The 8,604-nt window shown below is 32.6% G+C and overlaps 1 non-coding gene across 1 annotated transcript; it reads right to left on the reverse strand.

The window, feature by feature from the left end:
* Positions 1-2,721: 2,721 nt before the first annotated feature.
* Positions 2,722-2,828, reverse strand: LOC139873765 (small nucleolar RNA R71). The gene has a single exon (XR_011767488.1). It is a non-coding gene; the product is annotated as a small nucleolar RNA R71 (small nucleolar RNA).
* Positions 2,829-8,604: the final 5,776 nt, after the last annotated feature.

Consider the following 8,604-nt stretch of genomic DNA (forward strand, 5'->3'; position numbering starts at 1 on the left):
TAAAACCTTGTTACAGTTTAAGTCCCCAATTAGTTGAAATATTTGACTTTGGAAATAAGGATAATTTGACGAGGACACTCGCACTTTATATTTATGACTGATGGACTGTTATGGACAAAAACCAGACGGACATATTAAATAATCCAGGACAAAGGACAATTAACCCATGGGAATAAACTAAAATCAACACGTCAAACATCATGATTACGGAAGTTTAAATAAGCATAATTTATTTATTTTATATTTAATTACACTTTTAATTATCGCACTTTTATTTATTGTCATTTTATTTAATTGCACTTTTTAATTATCGCAATTTTTTTTACCGTTATTTTATTTATCGCACTTTTATTTATCGCAATTTCATTATCGTTATTTACTTTACGCTTTAAATTAAGTTGTATTTATTTTTTATATTTTACATTAGGTTTTAACTGCGACTAAAGTTTTAAAATCGACAAACCGGTCATTAAACGGTAAAAACCCCCTTTTATAATAATTATATTACTTATATATATATATATATATATATATATATATATATATATATATATATATATATATATATATATTGTATTTTTACAATTAAAACTAATATAGCGTTGAACTAGTTTAAGTCTCCATGTGGAACGAACCGGACTTACTAAAAACTACACTACTGTTCGATTAGGTACACTACCTATAAGTGTTGTAGCAAGGTTTAGATATATCCATTCTATAAATAAATAAATATCTTGTGTAAAATTGTATCGTATTTAATATTATTTCGTAGTAAAATTAATACTATTTCCTAGTACACCTCGCATAACATCAAATATTTTTGGCGCCGCTGCCGGGAATTAACACTTAACGCCGAAGCGAGACCTTATAGTAAAAAAAAATATATTTTAGTTTTTACGTTATTTTTGTAAAAATATATTTACATAAGTTTTAAATATCAAAAATATAAAAACATAAAAACTATATATCTTTAAGTCTCTAAAAAAAAGTATTTTTAGTTATAAAATACTAATAAGTGATTTTTATTTAAAATATAAGTTTTAGTTATAGTATAAAACATTTTCTATAAAATAAAAACAGAAAATTAAAAACAAAACATAAAAATAAAAAAAAAACCACTGAACGACCTGCACCTCATCTGAATCTGTTGCATCCGCACTCGCGGTACTTTTTGTCAGCTGGGTTCCACACTCGCGGAGACCTCTGACATCTGCAACATCAGATTGCATTAATTACGAAATTAGGGTTAAAATAATTATTATTAATTAAAATTAGGGTTTTAATTTAATATAATTAGTATAAGTTTAGTTTTAATTAATTTTAAGCTTTAATTAGTTTTATTAATATATAAAACTACTATTTTTATAAAATACTTAATATAAAAAATAATATTTTTATAAAAATTGTATTTTTTACAACTTTAAGTTTTATTTTTAAATTCCGTACCTTTTTAATCGTTTATTCGTAATATTTATATTTTTCGCTCGTAATTAGTCTTAAATCATAATATTTGCCGTAGTTTATTTTTATTTTTAGATTCTTAGGCTTTGCCGTAAAATCCCTTAAGTGCTTTTTCTTTAGGCTAAGATTTAGGTGCTTTAGAATTTTGCGACGCTGTTTATAAATTTTAATTCCTTTTTAATTTTCGACGAGCTACATTCTTTTTATTATTTTTCGACCTTTTATTTTTCGACATTTTTCTACGTGCTCTTTTTCTTTCTTATTTCTCGCCGCTCTAGATTTTAGGACATAGAATTTTCTATTTCTTCTCTCTAATTTCTTTAAACTTCAACTAAAAATTATTTTAAGTGATTAAATTGATAGACATCCAAAATTTTCTGCTTCGTAGTAATAGTTGGATTTGTTAGTGGCTGAGTTGTGAGCTTCCGATTTAAAGAGTTCTGGCTCCCTGCTACATCTATTGGCTATTCGAAACGTGGGCAAAAGCAGAAAAGTCTATTAATTGGATAACTTATATAATTTTTCTTTCTTTTTAAAAATTAATAGGATATTCAGTGAATGCACCGAGTAAAACGTTCACCACCTTTTGTACGTTCACCACCTGTAACTCGATCAAGACATCTAGCAAATATTGTCGCCGTTAATTTTTCTTTAGAATCGTCATCTAGTCGACCAAGTATTCCAATTCAAATTTTCGATAATCCATTTTTTGAACTCGACCTCACAATTGAGAATCCGGAGAATATTCAGGGACAATTCATAGATCCTGAACCACTAATCTTTCCTCCGGAACCACCAATCATTCAAACAGAGATTGTTGAGGAACCTACCATTAAATCAGAATCCTCTAGTGATTCAGATTCAACAAATTCAATCATGGAGAATCTGGAACCTCTAAGTATGGAAGACCGAATGAGAGCTAAACGCACTGGCCAAGGTCATGCAATTACTCAACCACACATTAATGTACCAGATTATGAAATTAAAGGACAAATCCTACACATGGTAACTAATCAATGCCAATTTAGTGGTGCGCCGAAGGAAGATCCAAATGAACATCTTCGTACTTTTAATAGGATCTGTACTTTATTCAAAATCCGAGAAGTTGAGGATGAACAGATATATCTCATGTTATTTCCCTGGACTTTAAAGGGAGAAGCCAAAGATTGGTTAGAATCGTTACCTGAAGGGGCGATAGATACATGGGACGTTTTAGTTGAAAAATTTCTTAAACAATTCTTTCCTGCATCTAAAGTCGTGAGACTTCAAGGAGAAATTGTTACGTTCACGCAGAAGTCAAATGAAACTCTATATGAAGCATGGACAAGATTTGGAAAGTTATTGAGAGGATGTCCGCAACATGGTTTAGACACTTGTCAAATAGTACAAATATTCTACTAAGGATGCGACATCACTACACGAAAAGACATCGATATAGCAGCTGGTGGTTCTATTATGAAGAAAACCGCAACTGATGCTTACAAAATTATTGATAACACTGCTTCTCACTCACATGAGTGGCACCAAGAAAAAGATATCGTTAGATCATCTAAAGCAGCTAGAGCCGATTATAGCCATGACTTAGATTCCATTTCCGCAAAGATAGATGATGTCGAGAGACGAATGGAAAAGATAACTAAAGATATTCACTCAATACGAATTAGTTGTGAGCAGTGTGGAGGACCACATTTGACAAAAGATTGTCTCGGTATTGAACTAACAATGGAACAAAGAGAGAATGTTTCATACATAAACCAAAGGCCTGGAAATAATTATCAGAATAATTATCAACTGCCAAGACCAATCTACAATCAACAAGGTCCAAGCAATCAACAAGTATCCAACAATACTTACAATCAGCAAAGACCTAATTTTCAAAACAAACCACCACAAACCGATGATAAAAAGCCAAATTTAGAAGACATGATGTCAAAGCTAGTTGAATCTCAAACTCAGTTTTTCACATCTCAGAAACAAACCAATGAACAAAATGCTCAAGCATTTAGAAATCAACAAGCTTCTATTCAAAATTTGGAACAAGAAGTAAGTAACCTAGCAAGATTGATAGGTGAAAGAAAACCGGGAAGTCTACCTAGTGATACAAATGCTAACCCCCAGAATGAAACAGCTAAAGCCATTACCACAAGAAGTGGTATTACACTTAAACCACCTGAAATACCTGTAGTTTCTGATGAAGCTATTCCTACTCCACAAGAACCACAATCTGAACAAGATAAGGAAAAAGAACCGGTAGTTGAAAACGTTAATGAAGATAACACAGTTAAGGCTAAACCTTATGTTAAACCATACCAACCACCACTTCCTTACCCGAGTAAAATGAGAAAAGAGAGACTTGAAGCCGAGCAGTCCAAATTCTTGGATATGTTTAAACAAATAAATGTCAATCTTCCTTTCATTGATGTGATTTCAGGAATGCCTAGATATGCTAAATTCTTGAAAGATATGCTAAATAGAACTCTCAGCTGTTACTATGAATGCTAATTGTTCTGCAGTGCTGTTGAATAAGATACTAGAAAAATTATCAGATCCAGGAAGTTTCACGATTCCATATTTTCTGGGTAGTCTTAGTTCAATAGAAGTATTGGCAGACTTAGGTGCTAGTATAAATTTAATGCCGTATTCACTATACGCTAAACTAGACCTTGGAGAATTGAAACCAACACGAATAAGTATACAACTAGCCGATCGATCAGTAAAATATCCTAGAGGGATAATGGAGAACATGCTAGTTAAAGTTGGTACTTTAGTATTTCTAGTAGATTTTGTTATTCTGGATATGGAAGAAGATTCTCGAGTACCTCTCATTTTAGGAAGACCATTCTTAAACACGGCTAAAGAAATAATAGACGTGTTCGGTAAGAAACTGACCCTAAGTATAGAGGACGAGAGTGTTACCTTTTCAGTTGATAGAGCAATGCAACAACCGCAATCTGCAGATGATACATGTTATTATATTCAAACTATAGAATCACATGCAGAATTGTTAGAAGAATTTCCAGAATTACAAGGAATAGGAGAATGTTCTTTAGGAGAAGGAACTGAACCAATTGATGAAACTGAAATGTTAGCCGCACTCATGGCTAATGGATATGAACCAACAACAGAAGAAATTCAAATGCTAAAAGAAGAAGACAGGTATCGATACAAATCATCGATAGAAGAACCACCGACATTAGAGTTAAAGCCACTTCCAAACCATTCGGAATATGCTTATTTACATGGTGAATCTGAATTACCTGTAATAATATCGTCTTCCCTTACTGAAAATGAAAAATCTCAACTCATTTCTGTGTTAAAAGCTCATAAACCATCTATTGCATGGAAAATTTATGATATTAAAGGAATAAGTCCTTCGTACTGCACACATAAAATCCTTATGGAAGAAGGTCATAAAACGTATGTGCAACGCCAACGAAGACTAAATCCTAATATGTAAGATGTTGTTAAGAAACAAATTATTAAACTGCTTTATGCAGGTTTAATTTATCCAATTTCTGATAGTCCATGGGTAAGCTCAGTTCAATGCGTACCTAAGAAGGGTGGCATGACTTTCATTACAAATGAGAAAAATGAGCTTATTCCTACTAGGACTGTAACAGGATGGCGTGTTTGTATTTATTATAGAAAATTAAATGACGCCACCAGAAAAGATCACTTTCCCTTACCTTTCATTGATCAAATGTTGGAAAGATTAGCCGGAAATAGTTACTATTGTTTTCTTGATGGTTTTTTCGGATATTTTCAAATTCCAATAGCACCTGAGGACCAAGAGAAAACCACGTTCACGTGCCCTTATGGTACTTTTGCTTATAAACGCATGCCATTTGGACTTTGCAACGCCCCTGCAACCTTTCAAAGGTGCATGATGGCAATTTTTCACAACATGATAGAAGAATGCATGGAAGTTTTCATGGATGACTTTTCAGTCTTCGGTGATACATTTGAAACATGTCTAGTTAATCTTGAACGAATGCTTATTAGATGCGAACAATCAAATCTAGTTCTTAATTGGGAGAAATGCCATTTCATGGTTAGAGAAGGCATCGTTCTTGGACATAAAATCTCAAAGGAAGGAATTGAAGTGGATAGAGCTAAAGTAGATGTAATTGCTAAACTTCCACATCCCACCAATGTTAGAGGAGTTAGGAGTTTTCTAGGGCATGCCGGTTTTTACCGACGTTTCATAAAAGATTTTTCTAAAATTGCCACTCCTATGAATAAACTCCTAGAAAAGGATGCTCCATTCATATTTTCAGATGAATGCATCAAATATTTTAATATTCTTAAAGAAAAACTCACTAATGCGCCGATCATGATAACTCCAAATTGGAATCTATCGTTTGAACTTATGTGCGATGCAAGTGATTTTGCAATGGGAGCCGTTTTAGGACAAAGGATTGAAAAATGATTTCAACCTATTTATTATGCTAGTAAGATGTTACAAGGAGCACAAACAAATTACACAACTACTAAAAAAGAACTCCTTGCCATTGTCTTTGCTTTTGACAAATTTCGTTCATTTCTTGTTCTAGCTAAAACGGTGGTCTATAATGATCATTCTGCTCTTAGATACCTATTTTTGAAACAATATGCTAAACCAAGATTAATCCGTTGGATCTTACTCTTGCAAGAGTTTGATATTGAAATCCGAGATAAAAAGGGAGCAGAAAATCTTGCCGCTGATCATCTTTCTCGTCTTGAAAATCCTGAATTAGAAGTTCTAAATGAATCGGCCATACAAGACAACTTTCCTGATGAATATCTATTGAAGATAGATTATAATGAAATTCCATGGTTTGCAGACTATGCAAATTACTTAGTATGTGGATTCCTTGAAAAAGGATTATCGTACAAAAAACGAAAGAAATTCTTTAGTGATATAAAACACTATTTCTGGGAAGATCCACATTTGTTTAAAAGTTGTCCCGATGGAATAATACGCCGATGTGTATTCGGAGATGAAGCTAGTCAAATTTTAAACCATTGTCACACAGGACCAACAGGAGGGCATTATGGGTCTCAGCTTACAGCAAGAAAAGTTTACGATGCTGGATTCTATTGGCCTACAATTTTCAAAGACGCACACCTTCTTTGCAAATCCTGTGATGCTTGTCAAAGGGCCGGAAAAATAAGTCAACGTGATGAAATGCCACAAAATGTCATTCAAGTATGTGAAGTATTTGACATTTGGGGTATTGACTTTATGGGTCCATTTCCAAAATCTCATAATAATCTATACATTCTCGTAGCCATTGATTATGTATCTAAATGGGAGGAAGCACAAGCTCTCCCAACTAATGATGCACGAGTTGTAATCAACTTTTTAAAACGTCTTTTTGCAAGGTTCGGAACACCGAAAGCTTTAAGAAGTGATCGGGGTACTCATTTTTGTAATAATCAACTTGAGAAAGTTCTTAAAATATATGGAGTAACTCATAAAATCTCCACTGCTTATCATCCACAAACAAGTGGACAAGTTGAAAATACCAACCGAGTTTTAAAACGTATTCTAGAGAAAACCGTAGGATCAAATTCGAAGGAATGGTCCATGAAATTGGAGGATGCACTATGGGCTTTTAGAACAGCCTACAAAACTTCAATTGGAACCACACCTTTTAGACTCGTTTACGGAAAAGCATGTCATCTTCCAGTAGAAATTGAACACAAAGCATTTTGGGCTTTGAAGACATGTAATCTTGATTTACATGAAGCTGGACGTCTACGATTAAGTCAATTAAACGAATTAGAAGAATTGAGACATGAAGCATATGAAAATTCATTAATCTATAAGGAAAGAAAGAAGAAATGGTATGATAAAAGAATCAGAAGTTTAAAAGAATTTAAAGAAGGAGACAGAGTTCTTCTTTTCAATTCACGATTCAAGTTATTTCCTGGAAAATTGAAATCAAGGTGGTCTGGACCATTCATAGTCAAAAGAGTTTTCCCGTACGGAACAGTAGAATTAATAAATTCAAATGGGATTGAATTTAAGGTTAATGGTCACAGAGTTAAACATTACATAGATAGTCTGATGGAAGTCGACAACAAAGTTAATTACAATTTCGAAACCACAGCTAACTAAGTGTGGGGAGGTTTGAATCTTTTTAGGGTAATATGTATTTATGTTAGAGTTAGATTTTCTGTTTTCGTGTAATTCTCGAGAATGGAACCCGAATGGTCTTTCCCTAGCAGACCCTAAAGAACTAGTCTTCTCCCCCCATTCTGAATTTTTATTTTTTTTTTAGGTTTTACAAGATGAAGACTTCCTGTGAATTAAACCATGGTCTAATGCTACACGCTTTAATCACTAAACGTAATAATGACACCCTTCCAAGTGAATTGGTATCATTAATCAGAGGTAAATTGGACGGAGTAAGAAAAGAATCTAGGAACGAAAATAATAAGTTACATTTTGGTAAAGGAAAATCAAAATCCGCAGCGAAAAGAAGAGCACGACACCTTGAAAGATGTCACAAATGCGGAAAATGGTCACACGAAGGTAAATGTTCAAATAATCAAATATATTCAAATACCGAGTTTGTTACTTCATGCAGAGATGGACCGTTCATATGTTTCGAAGAAAAATCGTTGAATGCTCGAGGTTACGCCTATGTAGCTATGGAAAACCAATTAGTCCGACTATCTTATGAGTGGGCTAAAACAGGTCACTAAGAATTCTATTTCACAGGTAAGTATGTACAGTTTTTATTTTTATTTATTTTTATTATTTTTAACCTTTTGATAATAAACGCTAAATCGTTCGCTATAAAGTATTAAATTGGTATTCAATAAAATTAGGTTTTGCGACCGAAATTATTGATATCATACAAAAATTTATTACATCACTGCGAAATTTACCGTTTATTCTTAAGGTATAAATATCTTTAATCAATCAAACCAAAATATTTCAAAAATTTGTCATGAGTTAAACTAGGTTATGGAACCGAAATTACTTTACTGAAAAGAGGGGCGTATATTTTTGATAATATTTGATTGATTAAAGTTGAAAAAAAAAAACCAAAAAGATTTTTAATTTTAATTTTTACCATGTTTTTAAAATTAATATTTAAAAATTAAATTAATATTGTGAACTTTTTAAAATCAATATATTTAAGTTTGTAA

This window comes from Rutidosis leptorrhynchoides, chromosome 10 (assembly GCF_046630445.1).
Source record: "Rutidosis leptorrhynchoides isolate AG116_Rl617_1_P2 chromosome 10, CSIRO_AGI_Rlap_v1, whole genome shotgun sequence".
Lineage (NCBI taxonomy): Eukaryota > Viridiplantae > Streptophyta > Magnoliopsida > Asterales > Asteraceae > Rutidosis > Rutidosis leptorrhynchoides.